The 19,027-nt window shown below is 60.2% G+C and overlaps 1 protein-coding gene across 1 annotated transcript in view; it reads left to right on the top strand.

Moving 5' to 3' along the window:
• The window catches only part of TWIST2 (twist family bHLH transcription factor 2), a 46,978-nt gene extending 29,482 nt beyond the window's left edge, over positions 1-17,496 (top strand). Inside the window, exon 2 of the mRNA XM_066280802.1 lies at positions 17,243-17,496. The gene's annotated coding sequence lies outside the window, so the exon portion shown is untranslated. The remainder of the gene's footprint in view (positions 1-17,242) is intronic.
• The last annotated feature ends 1,531 nt before the right edge of the window (positions 17,497-19,027 follow it).

The raw sequence follows: 19,027 nt of genomic DNA, 5'->3' as shown, positions 1-19,027 counted from the left end.
AGCTGGGAGCACAGGGCATTCTGGGAGCGGGCAGAAGAGGTGCCCACCCGCCACCTTCCCATCCGCGCGGGCCACGGACCTCACAGCAACTCCATGCGTGGGGGATTGGCCTCTACCTCCCTCTCCCTCTCTCTCTCTCTCTCTCACACACACACTCACACACACACAGACTCACACTCATATACACTCACCACACACACTCATACACTCACCACACTCACCACACACATACACACTCACACTCATACACTCACCACATATTCACACACATTCACACAAACACACTCATATACACTCACACTCATTACACATACACACAGACACATTTATATACACTCACCACACATTCACACATATACACAGTCTCACACTCATATACACTCACCACACACTAACACTCATACACTCACCACAGTTCACACACATTCATACTACACACTCATATACACTCACATACACTCATTACACACACACTCATATACACTCACCACACACATACAGTCACACACACATTCACACGCACACACTCATATACACTCACCACACACTCACATACACACACAAACTCACAGTCTTGCTCGGGGAACACACACCAAGTCAGGATCTGGGTCCAGGCCCTCGGCTCCGAGTCCTGGCTCACGCACCAAGCCTCAGCATGCCCCTTTCCATCCCAGCAGCTGCCCAGGCCCTGCCCCCGGGCTCCCCAGCCCTGTCTTGATGAGCCCCCCAGTTCGATGGTCCCCTGAGACTGACCCGGGCCTGGCTCCGGCCCTCCTGCCTCCGTGGCCTTCCCCGAGGGCCGTGGACCAAGATGGCAGCGGGTGGGTGGGCGCTCCGGGCTCCGTCCGCATCCGTGCCGCGGTCCGAGCGCACACGCAGCCGCCATGTGTCCTTCCCCGGCCCGGGTGCCCGCCCTGCCAAGCCACCGGTGCTCGAGGACCATGTGTGAATCTAATTTGGGCGCCGTTGACTCATGTTATTATAATTTCGGAGCGGCTCTGCCCAGACCCTGATGGGTCTTCTGAGACGGGAGCCACCAGCGCTCCGCTCGGCTTCCTTGCTGCCCGGCCGTGGAGTTAATGATCTGTGAAAACACTTAAATTCATGAGGAAAACTCCTTGAAAGGAGCAAATTAGTTTGTAACTCACACGTTCGTTTGGTCCCGTGGAGAGGGGAGCTGGCCGGGAATGTGTGTGCTCTGAGCCTCGGGGAGGCGGGACTCAGTCTTAGGGGTTCTCCGAGACCAAAGCTGCTTTTCACAAAACAGAAGGACACGTTCTGAGGAGCCCCGCCGACACCTGGGGGCGCCCTGGCCGCTCCGAGCAGCCGCTGAGGGACAGGTGGACTCGGTCCAGGGAGACTCAGCCCAGGTGTGCGCTCAGGCTGGGCAGGGCTCAGGTGGGAGCCAGGCTTCCCTGGTGACAGATGTCCGAACCCTGCTGGGCGTGGAGATGGCACCTGATGTCTCTGCCTCACGTTCGACTGGCCAGGAGCACTGGGCGGCTCGGTCTGTGTGGCCCAAGCAGCAGAGCCCAAGACGGTGTGAGCAGAGTGTCTGCCGGTGCCAGTGGTCATCCCATCCTGAGACCTGGAACCCCGAGGCTGTGCAGACAGGGCTGGACGACCCAGGGTCCGTGTGGCCCTGAGGGACTTGGGCAGGAGGGTCTTCAGGCGGCACGGATGGCGCTTCCACCACCCCCCCTCCCAGCCGCTGTTTTCCTGCAGAGGCTCCTGCGTTTCGGGACCTCTTTTTCCCGCCTGGTAGCTCCTGTGGTGCGGGAGACGCCTGCCCTGCCCGGCAGCACCGCGGGGGCGAGGGTCCTGTCCTCTTACAAGGATGGGGCTGCAGACAGACTCTCTTCTCTGACGTCGCCTCTCGTGGAGCCTGGGGCACGGGAGCACGGATTGGGGGGGGGGCGGCAGCAGAGCCTCGCCACAGCCGAGACCAGTGCCTTCACCGTGTTCCTCGTTTTAAATCTCTGTGCTGATCTAAAATCCACTCGTGCTCACTTCTGCAGCTGCTGGTCTCCGAGGAGCTGGGCCGGCTGACTTGACGTTAAATAGGAAAAATAAGGAGAGAAAAACGGCAAGCGGGGGGGGGGGGAAGGGACAGGGACGTCGGGAAGGCACGGACACGGAGGTGGCCAGCCTGTCCTCCGCCCCCACGCGCCTTCAGTTCCAGCGGAGGGAAGAGGAGGGAGGGTTTTGAAGACAGCTCAGGGAATGCATCCAGCACGTGGCAGTCTGGCCGGGGAGGAGCTCTGAGCCCACGGAGGGACGAGCGGGACCCCAGCTCCCGGGCGTCAGAGAGACCGGGGTGGACAGGGCGGCCCTGTGCCTGGTGGGGAGGGAGGCGGCCACGAGGGTGATGTCTGACTGTGTCCCAGCTGTAAGGCCTACAGGACAGTCCTTTCTGCTTCTGCAGTGCAAGGTTTCAGGAACTGACGGCCGAGAGAAGTCACACCGGTCCTTCCCACGGAGGCATTACACGAGCCCGCCCTCCCCTGGGGTTGGTCTGGGTCCCTTCCGCCTCCTCCTTCCCTCCAGAACTCTCTCCGTCCAGTCAGCCCCCCCACCCCCACGAGGGACTGTGAGCCATTGTGGTGCTGAGCCTCCTGGGGGAGGGGGTGGCAGGAGCTCACCTTTCACCAGGTACGGGAGGAGCTTTGTTAGGTGCCAGCTGTGCCCCCCCACCCCCAACGGAACGTGTGAGCGCGTGCTCCAGCATGAGATTCTAAAGAGCCATGAGACCCTCCCTGCAGGGTCCTGGGGACCCCTGAGCCAGGCCCCCCACAGCTACCTGGGAGAAGTGAGGTCCAGTTTGAGGACGAGAGCTCACCAAGATCACTCAGCTAGCAGGCGGGCTTAGCCTGGTCTGAGGGAACCTCCCACCACAAACAGCCCTGCAGCCGAGGGCAGGTTCTCAGCCTGGAGTCCCTGAAACTCGGTGGTGACAGCTGTCTCCCCGCCCTTGCCCAGCCACGCTGTAGGAGTCCAGATGGAAACCCCGGGCGATGGTGCAAACAGGGAGCAGGCTCGCACACTCCAGCAGGCGGGGCTGGGGGCAGGTAGAGCGAGCAGCGTCCTGGTCCCTGCCCGCCTGGGCGCTGAGCCGGGCATCACGGTTCAGGCCAATTGGGGCATGACCTTTGTTAGAGATAAAGGCTGAGATGGAGGGTCCTGGGCTCAAGCAGGTTTGCCCCAGTGCTGGCAGAGCTGGACCACGATGGGCCTCCCCACAGGGTCCCCTTGGACGGCGGCCTGGAAACACCTGCAGTTGGCATCTGCCCCTCGAGGAAGGTGCCAGGGCCCGTGCCCAGCACACTGCTTCCTCTTCCTAAGTTCACCAGCACAGGCCGGGCCAGCGCCCCTGGGTGGCCCGGTTCTGCGTCAGAGCAGGGACAAGAGCGTCATCCACCGGGCTTCCTGCCGTGGAGGAAGACGTCGCCCTGCAGATGCACGTGAGGACGTGTCACCTGAGAAGCTCAGAGCTCTGGGGTCCGTTGGGCCCATCAGAACCTTCCTCAGTTTCTGGGGTCTCTCCGCTCTCCACTTCCTCCAAACGGTGGACCTGGCAGGGACGTGTGTGTGCCCCGGCAGGACGCCCACGTCCCTGGTCTGCAGAGGGTGCAGATCTGGGCTGTCGTGTCCCCTCCTCTGGGCCGTGAGCCCCTCTGTTCCCCCCCCCCCAGTGCCCCGTGTGCTTGCCAAGGTCCGTTTTACTCAGTTCGGGTGAAGAGAGAGAAAAGAGAAAGCCGGCTTCTTTGGGTCTGTTGTGCACATCTGACCGAGGGCGAAGCACAGCTGGTAGACGTGATTTATGATCCAGCCACTGGGGCTTCTCTGGTGTCCCTAACATCCGCTCATCAGCCTGCGGCCCAGCAGGAGACCCGTAGATCCGGCCACTGTCTCTTCCCTGCCCTGGGTCTGGTGGGCAGGTGCCCGCGGAGCAGGTGAGATTCTGTTAGCTGGTTCCGAGGGTGGTGGTGAGAGTCCACCGTCAGGGTCTCCAGGAACCCTGCAACCCACGTCCGCAGGGCCGCGCCCAGGAGGCCCAGGGCCTGTCGCAGGGTCGTTCAGGGGGGTTCCCGAGAGGGAGCCAAAGGCGGCCTCCACCTTTCCAACGCGTGTTTGTGCGCCGAGCGGACGATCCAGGAGCGCTAACCATCCTCCCGCGAAGGCGTCAACTGTGCCGTGAACTTGACTCTAGACCCCGACAGAACAGCCCCCCTGTTTCCACTGCCTGCCGGGGGACCCGCCTCTGGGGCCAGAGTCTGGGGCCAGCTGCCGGCGGAAGGAGTTAACCCGTGCTCCCCCGTAAATCTCCAAGGTCACGGAGCGACTCGGTGTTAATGAGGCTTTCGGCTCGGCAGTTAGAATACCTGGCGCTCGAGCTGGGCCCGGGTGGGGGGGGGGGAAGTCGATCCTTTCCGCGTCCGCCGGCTCACCGCCCGTTTTCATTTACGGTTCCCCAGGCCCTCGTACAAGTCGGGGGGAGAATTCCAGGTCCCTCCGAGAACATGCCACGGGGTTGTCGGTGCTTTGAAAAGAAGCACACAGGGTAGATGGTAACCGGTCGTCCCCCCTGGGTCCACCTTGCTCCCGAGCCGGGGAACACGTGCTTCCGGGCTGTTCTCTGAGCCCGGGTGTTGGCACCCCGGCCGCCACCTTGGTGTGATACCCCTCGGTCCACAGGGGGCTCCGGGTGAGGCCGGTCGGAGGGAAGGCCGGACGGGTGTGGCCTTGGGGGGTCCTGTGTTGTCACCGAGAGACCTGTCCTCAGCCGATTGTCAGCAGCACGGAAGCTTCCCTGTGAGGGAGGGTTCAGGGGGTCCTCCCAGGACCACTGTGTCCTAAGTGAGTGAGTGCTGCAGCCACCACCCGGCCGGGACTCTGCCGGCCTCGAGCCCCCAGTGACTGTGGAGCGGAGCCCCCGCCCACCGGAACGTGCGCAGAGTGAAAGCGGAGGGAGCGCTTGCTGTGCTCGGGCGCCGAGCGGTGGGGCGTGTGTGTGGCTGCACCAACCTCGCCCGTCCCGACTGGAACAGGGAGGGAGAGGACGGAGTGACCGTGGCTCTGGCGCGGGTCACCCCGGGGTCTTCGACAGGCTCGCCGCGCTCTGTGGAACGGGCATTGGCTTAGGGAAGTCGTCTCACGCGAGTCAGTCACTCCAGACCCGTGTGCGAGGAGCTCAGTGTCACTGAAGTTTCTCGTGACCTGTGAGACTTTCCCGGGGTGTGACCGTGGCTTCATCTGCTGGTGGCCCGAGTGGCTCGCTGTGCACCAAGACGTCCTCGGAGTGACCTCGTCGAGGGCGAGACGTCCCCGTGAGCGTTGTTGAATTCTTAGCTCTGGTTCGAGGGGGCTTCGCTGGTTTTCAGAGTCCGCCCCCCCTTCGGTCTTCATGGAAACTTCCTTCTCTGCTGACGTTGCCGACAAGGTCGTGTTTTATTTTAAAGTGCATTTTGGCCTGAATTCTCTGAGACTGCGCAGAACATCCACGTCACGGCTGTTGACTGACGGAGCTTGAGGAAGGGAAGTTGGGAAAGGAAGGTGGGTCTCTGCGTCCAGGTGGAGAGTCGATGGCGGGACTCCCTGTGGACACGGGGGTTGACGCCACGGTCCGTATCCACGGAGTCTGTCTCAGCAGAAGAGGCCACTACGGGGTGAACAGCGATTCGGCGCGTTGAACACGGGCAGGGAAGGGTAGGGGGCTCCCCTTTGCGCAGCAGCAGCCCCTGGTTTCTGAGAAGCGCTGCAGCTGACGTGCGGAGACTCTGGCTGCTCGGCCGCTTTGATCTCGGCTCCGAGGTCCCGTTCCGAATCGCTGGCTCTTTGCTCTGCTCTCCTTCCCGTGGAAGGTCGCAGTTCCTGGTCCCAAACACAGGATCAGTGTCGCAACCAATGAAAAAGTACCCGGGGATATTTGGGGAAACACACCACGGTGCGTGATGCTCGTGCACCCGCGGTCCCCACAAGACTGTCCCGCCGGCCGATTCCACCAGAGGGAGAGACCGGAGCCCTCTGACACGTGGGCGGTCAGCCCTCTGACGCGTGGGCGGTCAGCCCTCTGACGCGTGGGCGGTCAGCCCTCTGACGCGTGGGCGGTCAGCCCTCTGACACGTGGGCGGTCAGCACCACTCTCTTAACAAGAGGCTCCCACGCCCGCCCTGGGCACACCCACCCAGCAGGTTCCGGGGCTCAGGCTTTTTTTTTCCCAGCTGCTGCTGGTCCTCGGACACTCCTGTGGTTTTTTAATTTTTCTATTGGAGTAAGCTATAATTTGTAAATGTGGGGTGTCAGACCAGGCACACTGAATTAAAAAAAAAAAAAACAAGCAGAAATGAACATCGTCTGTATCTCTTGGCTGAGGGAGCCGGTGGGCACGAGAGGGTTACTCTCTAAACTCTCCAATCGAGGTCACTGCCGGGGAAGCTCCCAGGGGACATCTGCTGCCCGAGGGGACCTGTCCTCGGACACAGCCCCTCACTCAGTCCAGTGGGGTTCTGGCCACGCCAGGACAGCGGCGTCCCTCTCAGGAGCAGCAGAGCGCACTCCCACACAGGGAAGGTGGCCCTCCCCCCCCCCAGGAGGGCCAGGCTGCAGGTGCCTCCTGGCTCAGGGTCTGTCTGCCGCCTCCGCTGACCCCGCAGACGCTCTGAGTTCAGTGCAGACAAAGGAAGCGTCCCACGTGCTCACGCTGGCGTTTCATGGAATCGGAAGTTCCGATCTGAAAAAGAAAGCGTTGGGAGTTTCAGGTTTTTTGTTGGAAAGGGTCCGAAGGACGTTCGTTTTGGGAGAAGCTTTCGGAAGACGTTTTCCGGAGGCAGCACCAGCCTGCCGAGTTCCGGTCAGCCGGGTCACGCCGACCGTGTCCGAGGGCTGGGGCTCCCGGGAGGTCCCCTTGGCCTACAGGGTCTGCCTGTTAACCCCACAGGGATGTGCTCCCACTGCAAGGTCCTGCCTGGTGACCGGCGGGGGCGTCCGGATGACGCTCTTCTCTCAGACACGCCCCGGGGCTCGCTGGCGTAGCTGTGGGACCCGCGGCCTCTTCGCCATGCGGGTCTGGGTGTCGGCCTTGACCTCCGTTTCTGTGTCTGCTGCCCCTGAGCCTCGTGGGCTCCCAGCTTTGAGGTCAGCTGCAGGATGAACCGGAAGGTGAGAGGCGCAGTCTGTCAAAGGGCGTTTTCCTGGCTGATTGACAGGACTGCCTCCCCCTGCCCGCCAGCGGGGAGGTCCAGAGATAAGAAAAGATGGAAGTTCAAAGGTCAGGGTCATCTTGCGGGCTGATGGCTCCTCGCTCTGGGAGGGGCTGGGGGCTGCATGCTTTACAGGTGGACTTGGCCAGCCGTTAGGGAAAAAAAAGAGTGTCTGATACAACAGATAGAGGTGTGATTATTTCTGTGAACCAGGTTGAACTGGAGAAGGAAGGCTCCTACGTCCTGAGGTTGAGCTTGGGGACGGATGCTGTCGCTGTGCCGAGCGGGTCCTCAGGGCTGAGTCGTGACAGGAGCAGCGGCACCTGCTCTGTCATCCTTCATGGGAAACAGTCTCAGAGACGTCCTTCCGGACTTTGCAGACGCTGGACCCCCTGTAAGAGCTGGGGCCACCTGTGGACAGCGGAGGGGGGGACCTGGGGTTAATTCCCATTTCTCTGTCCCCCCCCCCCGCTGTTGGCCCCAGCAGGTGGCCGCCTCTCCGGGGGGCTCAGTGTCTATGTGGAATGTGTGGGAAGGGAGGATGCCTCCTTCAGGGGGTTCTTGATGGCCTCCAGTGAGGTCCGAGTAAAATGCAGGGGGCGCCTGACCAGGTGGTGGCGCAGTGGATAGAGCGTTGGACTGAGATGCGGAGGACCCAGGTTTGAGACCCCGAGGTCGCCAGCTTGAGCACGGGCTCATCTGGTTTGAGCAAAGCTCACCAGCTTGGACCCAAGGTCGCTGGCTCAAGCAAGGGCTTACTCGGCCTGCTGAAGGCCCACGGTCAAGGCACATATGAGAAAGCAATCAATGAACAACTAAGGTGTCAAAACGAAAAACTGATGATTGATGCTTTTCATCTCTCTCCGTTCCTGTCTGTCCCTGTGTATCCCTCTCTCTGACTTTCTCTGTCTCTGTAAAAAATAAATAAAATAAAATAAAATAAAATAAAATGCAGGGGGCGTGGCCAATGGGGGTGGAGGCATCGGCCACCATCCCTCTGGTGCCTGGCACGCCCGCTGTCTCTGTGCCTGTGCAAAGACTGTTCCTAAGGAGCCCAGGCCACGCTGGACTGGACCTGCCTTCCCGAGGTGGCCTGGTGGCTCCTCATTGCCAAGTTCGGGTCGGGGCTGTCCCCGCTGAGGGTGGTCCTCCCTCCAGCAGGGGCACCGCCAGCCCCCCCCCCCCCATGCCCCTTACAGAGAGTTCACGTGCAGCCTCCCCAGCACACTCTCCCTCTGAGTCCCCAGTTCTGTGACAGACGGAGCGAGAGGAAGAGCCGTCAGCCGTCAGGGCTCACGTCAGCCTCCCTCATAAGCTGTGCCTGAAGCCCCCGTCCCTCTTCTGGGGCCCTTGCTGTCTATCTTGCTGAGTGAATTTAACCTCAGGGTGTCCCTAAAACACTTCAGCCTGGCCGCACCTGCATAGGTCTTTTTTATTTTAATTTTTTTTTTAAGTGAGAGGAAGGGAGGCAGAGACAGAGTCCCACATATGCCCTGACTAGGATCCACCCGGCAAGCCCACTAGGGGGCGATGCTTTGCCCATCTGGGGCATTGCTCTGTTGCTCAGCAACTGAGCTCTTTTTAGTGCCTGAGGCGGAGGCCGTGGAGCCATCCTCAGTGCCCGGGGCCAACTTGCTCCAATTTATCCATGACTGCAAGTGGGGAGGGAAAGAGAGAGAGAGAGAGAGAGAGAGAGAGAGAGAAGCAAGAGGAGGAGGGGTGGAGAAGCAGATGGGCGCTTCTCCTGTGTGCCCTGACCAGTAATCGAACCCAAGACATCCGCACTCCAGGCTGACACTCTGCCATGGAACTGATTGGCCGGGGCCAACACTGGTCTTATTATGTCCCCTAAGCACCTGCTCTCCTGTCCCTTTTCAGTTCCTGGGGTATTGACCCCTCTGTTGTCCCGGCCGGACCCCTTGGTCACTTCTGGCTGATCTTCCAGCACTGCCATTGTCTTCCTAAGGTCCTCTGCCCCCTTCCCCTGGACCACGGCAGGGTCCTGCCCTCCTAGCCCCCCATTAGCCCTCCCCCCCCCAGCAAGCTCTGAAGAGCAGATCGGCTCAGACCAGAGCCCCTCCCTCCTCTCACGGCCTCTGCTGCCTTGTGGGATCTCCCCGGTTTCTGACCCCTCCCCAGAGATGCGGCTGCCTCTTCCCCCCAGTCCTCACCATCCTCCGCCCTCCTCGCCTCTGCCCCAGCACCAGCCCCAGCCCCTGAGTCTGTGGAGAGCTCCCTCCAACCCCCGGGCACATAGTTGTCACCCCCTCTGGGCTTCTGTGATGTGCCTTTTTACACTTTTATGACGACGTGACATTTGTCTGTAATCCTTGACGTTGACGATATGTATTTATACTTTATAGTGAAAGGGTTGTAGCCATGATGTACTCTCTTCTTTTACTGTCTTTGCTTTATGTTCAGTTTATGGGGTGACATCGGTTAATAGGATCACGTCAGCGTCACGTGTGCATGTCTACGACACACGGCTGTCTGGTGCACGGTGTGCCCACCACCCAAAGCCAGACCGTCCTCCGTCCCCAGAGAGTTGGCCCCCTTGACCCCTCACTGCCTCCCCCCCCCATACTTAGGACGGGGACGGGGTCGTTCTGGGCACAGCATGGTGGCACCGAGCGCAGCCCCTGACTCAGCCGACCTCTGCTAGCATCCTCCCGAGCGGACGCTGCTGCTCCCAGGAACATCCTGTCTCTGGGTTCTCGTTTAGCAGCCGTGTGAAGACACCTGTTAGGTTCCCCCCCCCCCCCCGCTGTCACAGGACTCATGTGACAGGGACCGTGGGGGCAAAGTCAGTCGTTGGAGAGGAGGTGTTTCCGACCCAGGGAGAGCTGACCCGTCTTCTGGGTCAGTGACCTGCACCGGCCGGCCGGCCGGCCGAGGGACTTGGGGGACGTCACCGCCGACCCCCCCTCTGAAAGGACGTCGCGGGGTGGATGGTCTCTGAGGCACTTCCTGTGCCACCGGCCGCAGCGGACCCTGCGGGGAGACTGTTTATTATCCACCTTCTCCCACCGGCGAGCCTTATTTGGAAGCTGAGTCTGAGGACATCTGGAGAAGTCGTAACTCACCGGTCTCAGCAGTTCCAGAGTGTGTGTGTGGGGGGGTGGCCCATGTCCCGGGAAGAGGCTGTGCCCCTGTTATCTGCTCACTTAGGACGCCTGGCCTCACTATCTTAATTTAACACCGTGTGCAGCGTCCCCTGACTCATGGAGAAGTAATGGGAACGCCTCCCTCGGAGGAAGGCTGGACAGGGTCAGTCCTGAGCTGGACGGGGTCAGTCCTGAGCTGGACGGGGTCAGCCCTGAGCTGGACGGAATCAGTCCTGGCGGAAACACGGAGCTTCCTGCCGCAGCCCCCCACCCCAGGGATTGAGCGTCTAGCCTGGGCGCCTCGGGATGGGGTCGGGTCTGCAGGGCAGGTCTCTTCAAGGCGGTGACCTTGGGAGGCACCAAGGAGGAGACCTCTGGTCACCGGGGAGACAAGCCTGTCCCCCCCCCCCGAAGCCTGTCCTCCCCCCGGGCTGTTTTCAGCTGACTTCTCCTTGGCAGACCGGCCATTCGAGACGCAGTCAGCCTGAATCACCGACGCTGAGTTCAAGGAGAGAGAGGAGAGCGTGGCTTCCAAGTGGGCGTGGTGTTCTCTCTCCCGCGGAGGGCAAGACCGAGAGGCCGCTGCAAGCCACCAGGGAGCTGTTGAGAAGCAGCCTTGGCATCGTAAACACGGTCACTCCCAGCAGGAGCCCTTCTTCTCACGCACGGCAGGGGCCCGGGGTCACAGCCTCAGCTGTGGAGCTAGGAGAGAGGGACAGGCTGTCCTTGCCTGCCACCACCCTGCCCACTGACCCCGGGCCCCTAGACCCTGAGTGCAGGGCCCCCTGCAGGTGTGTCCGCGAGCGTGGGGCTGGCTGGTCTTAGAAGCAGCGAGGGTCCAGAGAGCACTGGTCACAGACGGACACGGCTCCTCCGGAGCACATGGCGGCCACCGGTCCTGGAAATCCACGTGGTCACCTCGCTGTGCAGGACAGGCAGAGCCTGGGCGTTTCTCTGCAGGGTTAGCAGGAGCTCGTCAACCCGCTGGGGGTTCTGGGAGCTTTGTGGGTGCGATGAGGGGAGCCCAGGAGAGCTAGACCCTCCAGAGGGCAGCGGGCCAGGCCCACCCCACAGGGAAGCGCCCGGGTCTGAGCTCTGACCCACTTTGCAGAGCACCGTGGGCAACACTGCGGACAGTTCCCTGAGCTGCGATGCTCACTGGCCTGAGACTTCCACGGCCGTGGCCTCTGTCTGACCCTTTGGAAAAGGGCACAGGGGCCCACAAAGAGAGACCAGAGTGGCCTGCCTGTACTGGCCACTGTTTGGTTCCGGGGCCACTCACAGGTTTAGGGACACCCCAGAGGACAGACGGACCTGGGACAAAGCGACCAGGGCACAGCTGTCCAGGGGCACCTTGTAAAAATGAAATAACCTTACAAGTCCAGTTGCTCCTTGACTCACGTTTCCCCGGGAGAGAACAGACTGTCTTTGTCCACCCCTCCTCAGCCCGCCCCTACCCTTAGACTTCTTTGAAAATCAAGTTGTCCTTAACAGAGTCTGACCTAGTGAGGGACAGCTCTGGTCCCCTCCTGCATTCTCAGTGTCAGACAAAGATTCTTACAGTCACTGGGAGGTCTGCTCTGTCGTTTGTCCTTGTGGTTTCTCTACCCTGCTCCCCCCTTCCCCCGCCTGGGCTCCGTACCTGGCTCAGGTACGGAGGTTGGCAGGGAGGGGAGCTTGCCTCACGTGACGATGTCCCACAGAGGGCTCCGTGTGCGGCCGTCACCGCACCCGGCACCCAGCGCCATGGCTGGACCTCCGTCTCTTCCATCTGCCTGGTGAGTGTGCACCTGCCCGCTGAGGGACGGTCCTGTGTGCAGCCCTGTTCCCCGGCAGGCTTGGACCTGGCTGCCGGCATATCCAGCCCGAGTGGTGGCTTCCCAGTCTCCCCTCTGGAAGGTAAACCCTCGTTTCCTCCCGTCTCTGGACAAGGCCTTGGTCACAGGGACAGCGGCTAGGCAAGGTGGCTCCGGGGGCAGTGAGGTTTGTGCCGGCCACCCAGAGGGAAGAAAACCCACTGAGTGGAGTGGGTGACCTCTTCTCGGATTCCCCGGGGCCTGTCCCTGGCACCACGACCGCCTGCCCACGCTGGTAGTGATCACCAAGGTTTGGCAAGACCAGCTGTGTCCCCTGCGTGTGTGTCCCCCTGCTCCCTGCCTGAGTCTGGCCCCGGGGGACCGGGCCCTGCGTGCCTGTGGCTCTCAGGCAGAAACGAGTCCATCCCCCAGCAGGGAGCAGCCTCAGGGTGTCCCAGCCTGGTCTCCAAGCCACAGTGTCCCTCCGAGAGGTTTCAGCCTCAGCTTTTCACGGGGCTGAGTGGCACAGGCCGGGCCCGAGCACCCAGCTTTCAGCTCGTCTTAGGCGAGCCGGGCCCTTGCAGCGTGCGGGGTTGACTCGGCGAGGCCCGCGCTCTGCACTCTTCTGGAGCCCCGTGTGAAGCCGGTGAGGCTGGCCAGTGCCCTCCCCGCTCGGTGACAGCCCACGGGTGTCCACCTCACCTCTTCGTTGTAGTCCTGCCTTGAACAGGGCATATGCTGAGCACCCACTGTGTGCCAGGCCCTGCGCTAGGCCCTGGGCACCAGCGAGGGAAGAAACAGCAACATGCCCTCTGGGGGCTCCATTCCCCCGGGGACCCGCGGGCTGACGAGCCAGGCGTTAGTGCGACCCACACGGTGCTGACACAGGAGGTCCTAAGACGGCTCCCAGGGGGTGTTTCTGCGGGTGGAGAACGGAGGGTCCTCCCGAGAGTGGCAGTGCTGGGACTCGGCGCGGGGCCAGCGCCAGGCCCTCCTCCCGGTATCTGTCCCACCAGGACCCACAGAGACCACACACAGACGGCACCCTGCCCCTCCGCGTGCCCAGGGCGGCACTCACGGCCCCTGGTGTACCCGACCTCCCTGTGTCTACTGTGAGCGTGACCGCAGTGAACCCAGCTCGGTGGCCTGGACTCGATCTTTTAAAGAAAGCATAGCGCGGTCTGACTTAGGCTCTTTGCTCCGAGAGTCACCGGTGGCAACGTACTGCCTTTTGGCTCTTACGCCATTTGGACGGTGTTTTACGGAAGAGGGGTGAACCGGCGGGAGGGGAGGGGGTTGGGGGGGACGTCGGCGCCTTCCTCTCAATTGTGCTCAGACCCTAAAATGGCTCTAAAGACGAAGTTTTTAAAAATAAATAACAAATAAAGATAAAATAGAATGGGAAGTGTTTCCTCATCTGAAAACCCCAGAATACAGTCGTAGGTGGTACAGTAGGAACGATCCACTCTAGGACATGCTCGCGAACGCTCTTAGCAACGATCTGGTCTCTTCCTCCTGCTGAGGGGGGCGGGGGGGGGACACGGATCTTTGATGGTTTCTGAGGATGGCGTCCCTGACACAGTCAGGTGTCCTGTTCTTTCTGGAGCAAGTGATAGGCTGGAGGGTACGTTGGACACACAGTGAGAGTTCCTTCCAGCCCGCAAGCCGCAGACCCGCCCGCTGCCCGTTCCTGGAGCCGCCCTCCCGGCTCACACTGCGGCTTTGTGCAGGGGGAGCTCGGGGTGCCCGGGGACCCTCACCTGTGCCGCCACTTGACCTTTGGACTCTGAGGCTCTTCCTTTGGCCCTTGTTTCCCTTGGCGTCCTGGTGTGTGTGTGCGTGTGCACGTGTGTGTGCACACGCTCTCTCTGTCTGAGCAGGGGAGACGTCTCATCTGCTCCCATCTCCCTCCGCCCTTCTTCCCACCCTGCTTGACAGTCCAACAAAGTCCAAGGTATTGTGTCCCTTCCCTTTCTGGTTGCATGGTCTCACCTGCACTTTTCTTAAATAAGTTGTCACTGTTTACCCCGTGTTCTAGTTGTGCACTGACATGTTTCTTCTCCATTGCGAGATTCCTCTGACTTGTGTCCGAGCTTTTTAAACAGTTAGTGGCATTTCTAGCACACAAGGCACATGATTGATGCTTAGTCCATGTTGGAAAGATGGGTTGATGGATGGTTAGTCGATTGGATAAATGGATGGATGGATGGATGGGATGATGGATGGATGATAAATGGATGATGATGATGATGATGGATGGATGATGGATGGATGGATGATGGATGGATGATGGGTGGATGGATGGATGGATGGATGGATGGATGGATGAGTGGATGGATGGATGATGGATGATTGGTGGATGATGGATGGATGATTGGTGGATGATGGATGGATGATGGATGGATGGATGATGGATGGATGGATGATGGATGGATGATGGGTGGATGGATGGATGGATGGATGGGTGATGGATGGATGATTATGATGATGGATGAATGATGGATGGATGGATGGATGGATGGATGGATGGATGAGTGGATGGATGGATGATGGATGGATGGATGGGTGATGGATGGATGAATGGATGATGGATGGATGGATGAGTGGATGGATGGATGATGGATGGATGGATGATGGATGGATGGATGAGTGGATGGATGGATGATGGATGATGGATGGATGATGATGATGATGATGGATGGATGATGGATGGATGGATGATGGATGGATGATGGGTGGATGAATGGATGAATGGGTAATGGATGGATGATTATGATGATGGATGAATGATGGATGGATGGATGATGAATGGATGGATGATAGATGGATGGATGAATGGATGATGGATGAATGATGGATAGATAGGTGGATGAATAGGTGGATAGATGGATGCTGGCTGGCTGGCTGGATGATGAGCGGATGGATGATGGATGGATGATAGATGGATGAATGAGTGTATGGATGGATAGGTGAGTGGATGGATGGATGGTGGATGAGTGGATGGATGGATGAGTGGATGGATGGATGATGGATGAATGGATGTATAGATAGGTGGATGTAGGGATGGATAGATGGATGCTGGCTGGCTAGATGGATGATGGGTGGATGGATGGATGGATGGTCGATGTAAAGGGTAGAAAAGAGGATTAGGAAATGGATGGAAAGCTGGGTGGCTTGTTGGACCAGTAGATGGGCAAATGGGAGCATAGATGGAAAGCCCCATGTTAAACCCTTTCCCAGTAAGCCCACCCCTGCCTCAGCTTATGGAGAATTGTTACTGATGTTTCATTCTCTGTGTTAGGTCCTAGCGATGCAGAGTTGAAGAAGACCCAATGGTCTGATGTGGGGGAGGGTCCAGGCTCCGGCTCCATCCAGGGCACCTCCCCCCCAGCTGTGAGGCTGACGTGGAGACTCACACACACATGGTTTCAAGTGGCTCTCATGTGCGGGGGCAGCCTGGACCCCAGATGGTTCACATTTGTTGCTGAGAGTGCCGTCCATGTCAGCAGACATGGCCGGGGTCAGGGTGACATCGAGGGGGTCAGGCCCGGGGCTCTTGGTCAAGAAGACTAATGAACCTGCCCGTGCCCCTGCCCGGGCGCCGCGCCCGCGAGGACGTGGAGCAGACCGGGAACCCCCCACTGCTCGGGGCCGGCCGTCATTTCCGGCTTTCTGTGGGTGAGCCCGCGTTTCCCTTGGCGGCTGGGGCAGCTCATTCATCAGAAACCACGGCGATGCCCCTCCCACCAAGGAAGGCTTCCATTTAGCCTCTCCAGCCCCCTATTAATTATCTAATTACAACCACATTCTCCAAGAGAGCAGCCTTGACTCTCTGCCCAGGGCCACTAAAAAGGGCTTCGTGTTTGGAGTGCCCTGAACTGGAAAGAAGGCAGCGTGTGTGTGAGTGTGTGTGTGAGTGTGTGTGTGAGTGTGTGTGCGCGTGTGTGTGCGTGTGTGTGTGTGCGTGCGTGTGTGTGTGTCCATGCACACGCGTTTTAGGGGAAGTGTGTTGGAGCTTCTTCAGATCTTGGTCTTAGTGCAGCAAAGGTTCTAGCGTTCTCTGAGGAGCGGAGCATCTGTGTGCAGCTTGGGGTCCCGTGGGAGGAGGCGCGTCCTGCCTGCTGCCATCTGCTGAGCACTGTTGGGGTCACACGCTCACACCGACACACTCACACTGACATACACTCACACAGACACACAGGCACGGATACACTCACCCTGACACATGCACTGCTGAGGAAGGAGGTCGCCCATCCCTGTATCCAAAATCCTGCCGCGTTTCCAGGCCTTTGCACATCTGGCTCCAGGACTTGGGGGCCCCTCCTTGACTTCTTCCTCTTCCCTCCACCCCCTCAGCAGGGAGACCAATGTCCTCACTCTCCCTCCCTGCCCAAGCCCCCGCCCCAGCCGCTGCTGCAGACCTGCCCTGTCTGTCTCAGCACTTAGTCGGTCTGCAGCCAGTCCCCACCACATGCACCTCTGGGGTGAAGGCATGTCCTCGTGGTTTGGGTCACCCCCGTGCCAGTGTGGCCCCATGCAGAGTGTCTCAAGGGATTCCCTGTGAACGGCCTTCCTCCTTTGGGGTCTGATGGTTGCGTGGTGGTTACGTGTGTCCCCGGGCACGGGAGTGAGGGCTGCGGCACCAACACCTCCGAGGGCATAGGCCCCGAGGACTCCCGGTCCAGGCCTGCAGGGTCCCTAATAAGCTCAGTTCTCCTAGGAGGGATGGTGCCACACAGCAGGGCTGGATGCAAGCTGGCTGGACTTGGCAGTCAGCTTGCTGTCCCCAAAGCGAGCCACAGGCTGTGGGTGACAGCCATCTCATTTCTCGGGGTCCTGACCTCCTGCCTCTCTTACTACACCCTTCAACTCCTGGCTCTGGGGGCCTGCAGAGCCCGCAGGGGAGAAACCTTTGGTGGGTGCAGGAGGCGGAAAATGGTGCTGGCCCGGGCTCCTGGGTGCAGGGAGCCCAGCTTGCCAATGCCTGGTGACCCTGACCAGAAGTCACCTGCCCAGTTTCTGCTGGGAAGATGGAGAGGAGGCCCCTGTCCTGTCCAGTCTGGACCCCTTGACGGGAGGCCAGGAACCCAGGGATGCCGATGGAGGCAGCAGTGTCTCATGCCCCCTCCCCCTTATATTCCAGACTCTCCCGTGGGGACCGAGGTGCACAAAGAGTGAGGCTGCCTCCACGTCGGTGACTCCCGAAACCTGGACGACCTCATGGAAGCCTCTCCGTCTTCTCTCCAGCGAGACCCAGGACGAGGGGACAGCGGCGGCCTCGGACGAAGACCCAGCTCAGCCTCCTCCTCCCCCAGGGACAGTCCCTGCAGAGGAAGCGGCACTCACGGTCCTTCTTGCCTGTGACATCTTCATTGTCATCTCGGCCTCTGTTTGGATTTTCTTTCTGGGTTTCATTTGTTGTTGTGGGGGGGGGGCGGGGACGGGGTGTATTTTTTTCTGAAAAACCGCTTGATTCAGGAACACATTTATGAGGATTTGGATCTTGGATTTGTTATTTCCCCTCTAAGTGCCTTTTTTTTAATGTATATTTTTTTAATAAATCAGATGCATTCCTGTACCTTCTGCGTAAACTGGACCAAGGCTCTCAGAAAAAGAACCTCCCCCCGCCCCGCCCCCTCTCGCCCCGCCCCTGCCCTTCTCGCCACGCCCCCTGTCTGCCCCGCCCCTCTCACGCTCTCTCGCCCCCGCCCCTTCCCATCTCCCCTGCTCACCCCACCCCTCCCTCTAGCCCCGCCCTCCCTCCCTCTCGCCCCGCCCCTGCCCCGCCCACCCTCCCCTAGCTCCGCCCTCTCGCCCTCCCACCCTCCCTCTCGCCCAGCCCCTCTCGCCCCGCACCCCGCATGGTTGTCTCACGTAAGCCTGGAGCCCTCCTCGCTCTCTGCTCCTCCTCTTTCTCCACGATTCGCTCTGCTAACCCTTTTTTATACCCCCGTTTCAGTGTATATGTGGCTTATTTGTTTTATTTATTACTGAGATGTTTGTACCGAGCTCGCTGGCTGCAGCGGGCCGTGTGCGCCGGCCGCCTCCCAGGAGCAATAAAGACGCCGAGCAGCCCCCGTCGTCCGTCTGTTCTCTACTGGGCCCCGCAGCTCGGACGCGACCCGCGAATTTCGGAACCGAAAGGGCTGTGGTTTCACTTCAAAGGGGACAAGAAAGGAGGTGGGGCTGTGGGTGTCCCCGTGCGCAGGGAGAGCTTCCCGGACACTTTCGTCTCTGTCGTGGCCAAGAGTGCTGGCCGACCCCGGCCGTGGCGAGCAGGGAAGGTTGGCCTCGGGCCCTCCCATGTGCCCACCTTCTCAGCCACCCGAGTGTCCCTGCTGTCCAGGGTCAGCGCCAGCTGGGGCCAGGTCCACAACGCCTCCCCTCCTGCCTACGCCTCGGCGGGATCGTGACTCCGGCTGTGACATCCACACCACTCCTTCCCACTTCTCCGGATGGGTCCCTGTCTGTTTTGAATATGTCCAGCCCCTTGTTCCGTGTGCATCCACCTGTAGCCAGCTGGCCCGCCCCGGCGCCTGCACACGCCCAGCGCTGTGAGGGTGAGGGGGGCACTTGTAAGTGCAGGTGTATCCAGGAGGGAGCCCCAGCCCAGAAACCCAGCAGGGCCACTGTCCCGCCAAGGGTCAAGGAAAAGCCCATGGCCGGGGTCTGGGGAAGGTGGTCTGGGGGAGGTGCAGACACATCGCCATGGGGAGTGGGAGTCCCTCATTCCACCTGCTGGCCTCGTGACTGTCTGTGGGTACCAGTGGGGTTGTGGTTGGTCCCCAGGGGGAGGGCTTCCAGCCGGGGGACTGCATGTCACCAGGTCACCGCCCTGAGCCACCAGAAACACGTATCTTGGGGAGCATCTCATTCCAGGGTCTGTTGGATAGAACCATGTGAGGACTAGAGGTCACGCAGACCCCAC

Source organism: Saccopteryx bilineata, chromosome 5, assembly GCF_036850765.1.
Source record: "Saccopteryx bilineata isolate mSacBil1 chromosome 5, mSacBil1_pri_phased_curated, whole genome shotgun sequence".
In the NCBI taxonomy this organism is placed as follows: Eukaryota; Metazoa; Chordata; class Mammalia; order Chiroptera; family Emballonuridae; genus Saccopteryx; species Saccopteryx bilineata.
The sequence above is the reverse complement of the archived record's forward strand: the minus strand, read 5'-3'. Positions and strand labels throughout refer to the sequence as shown.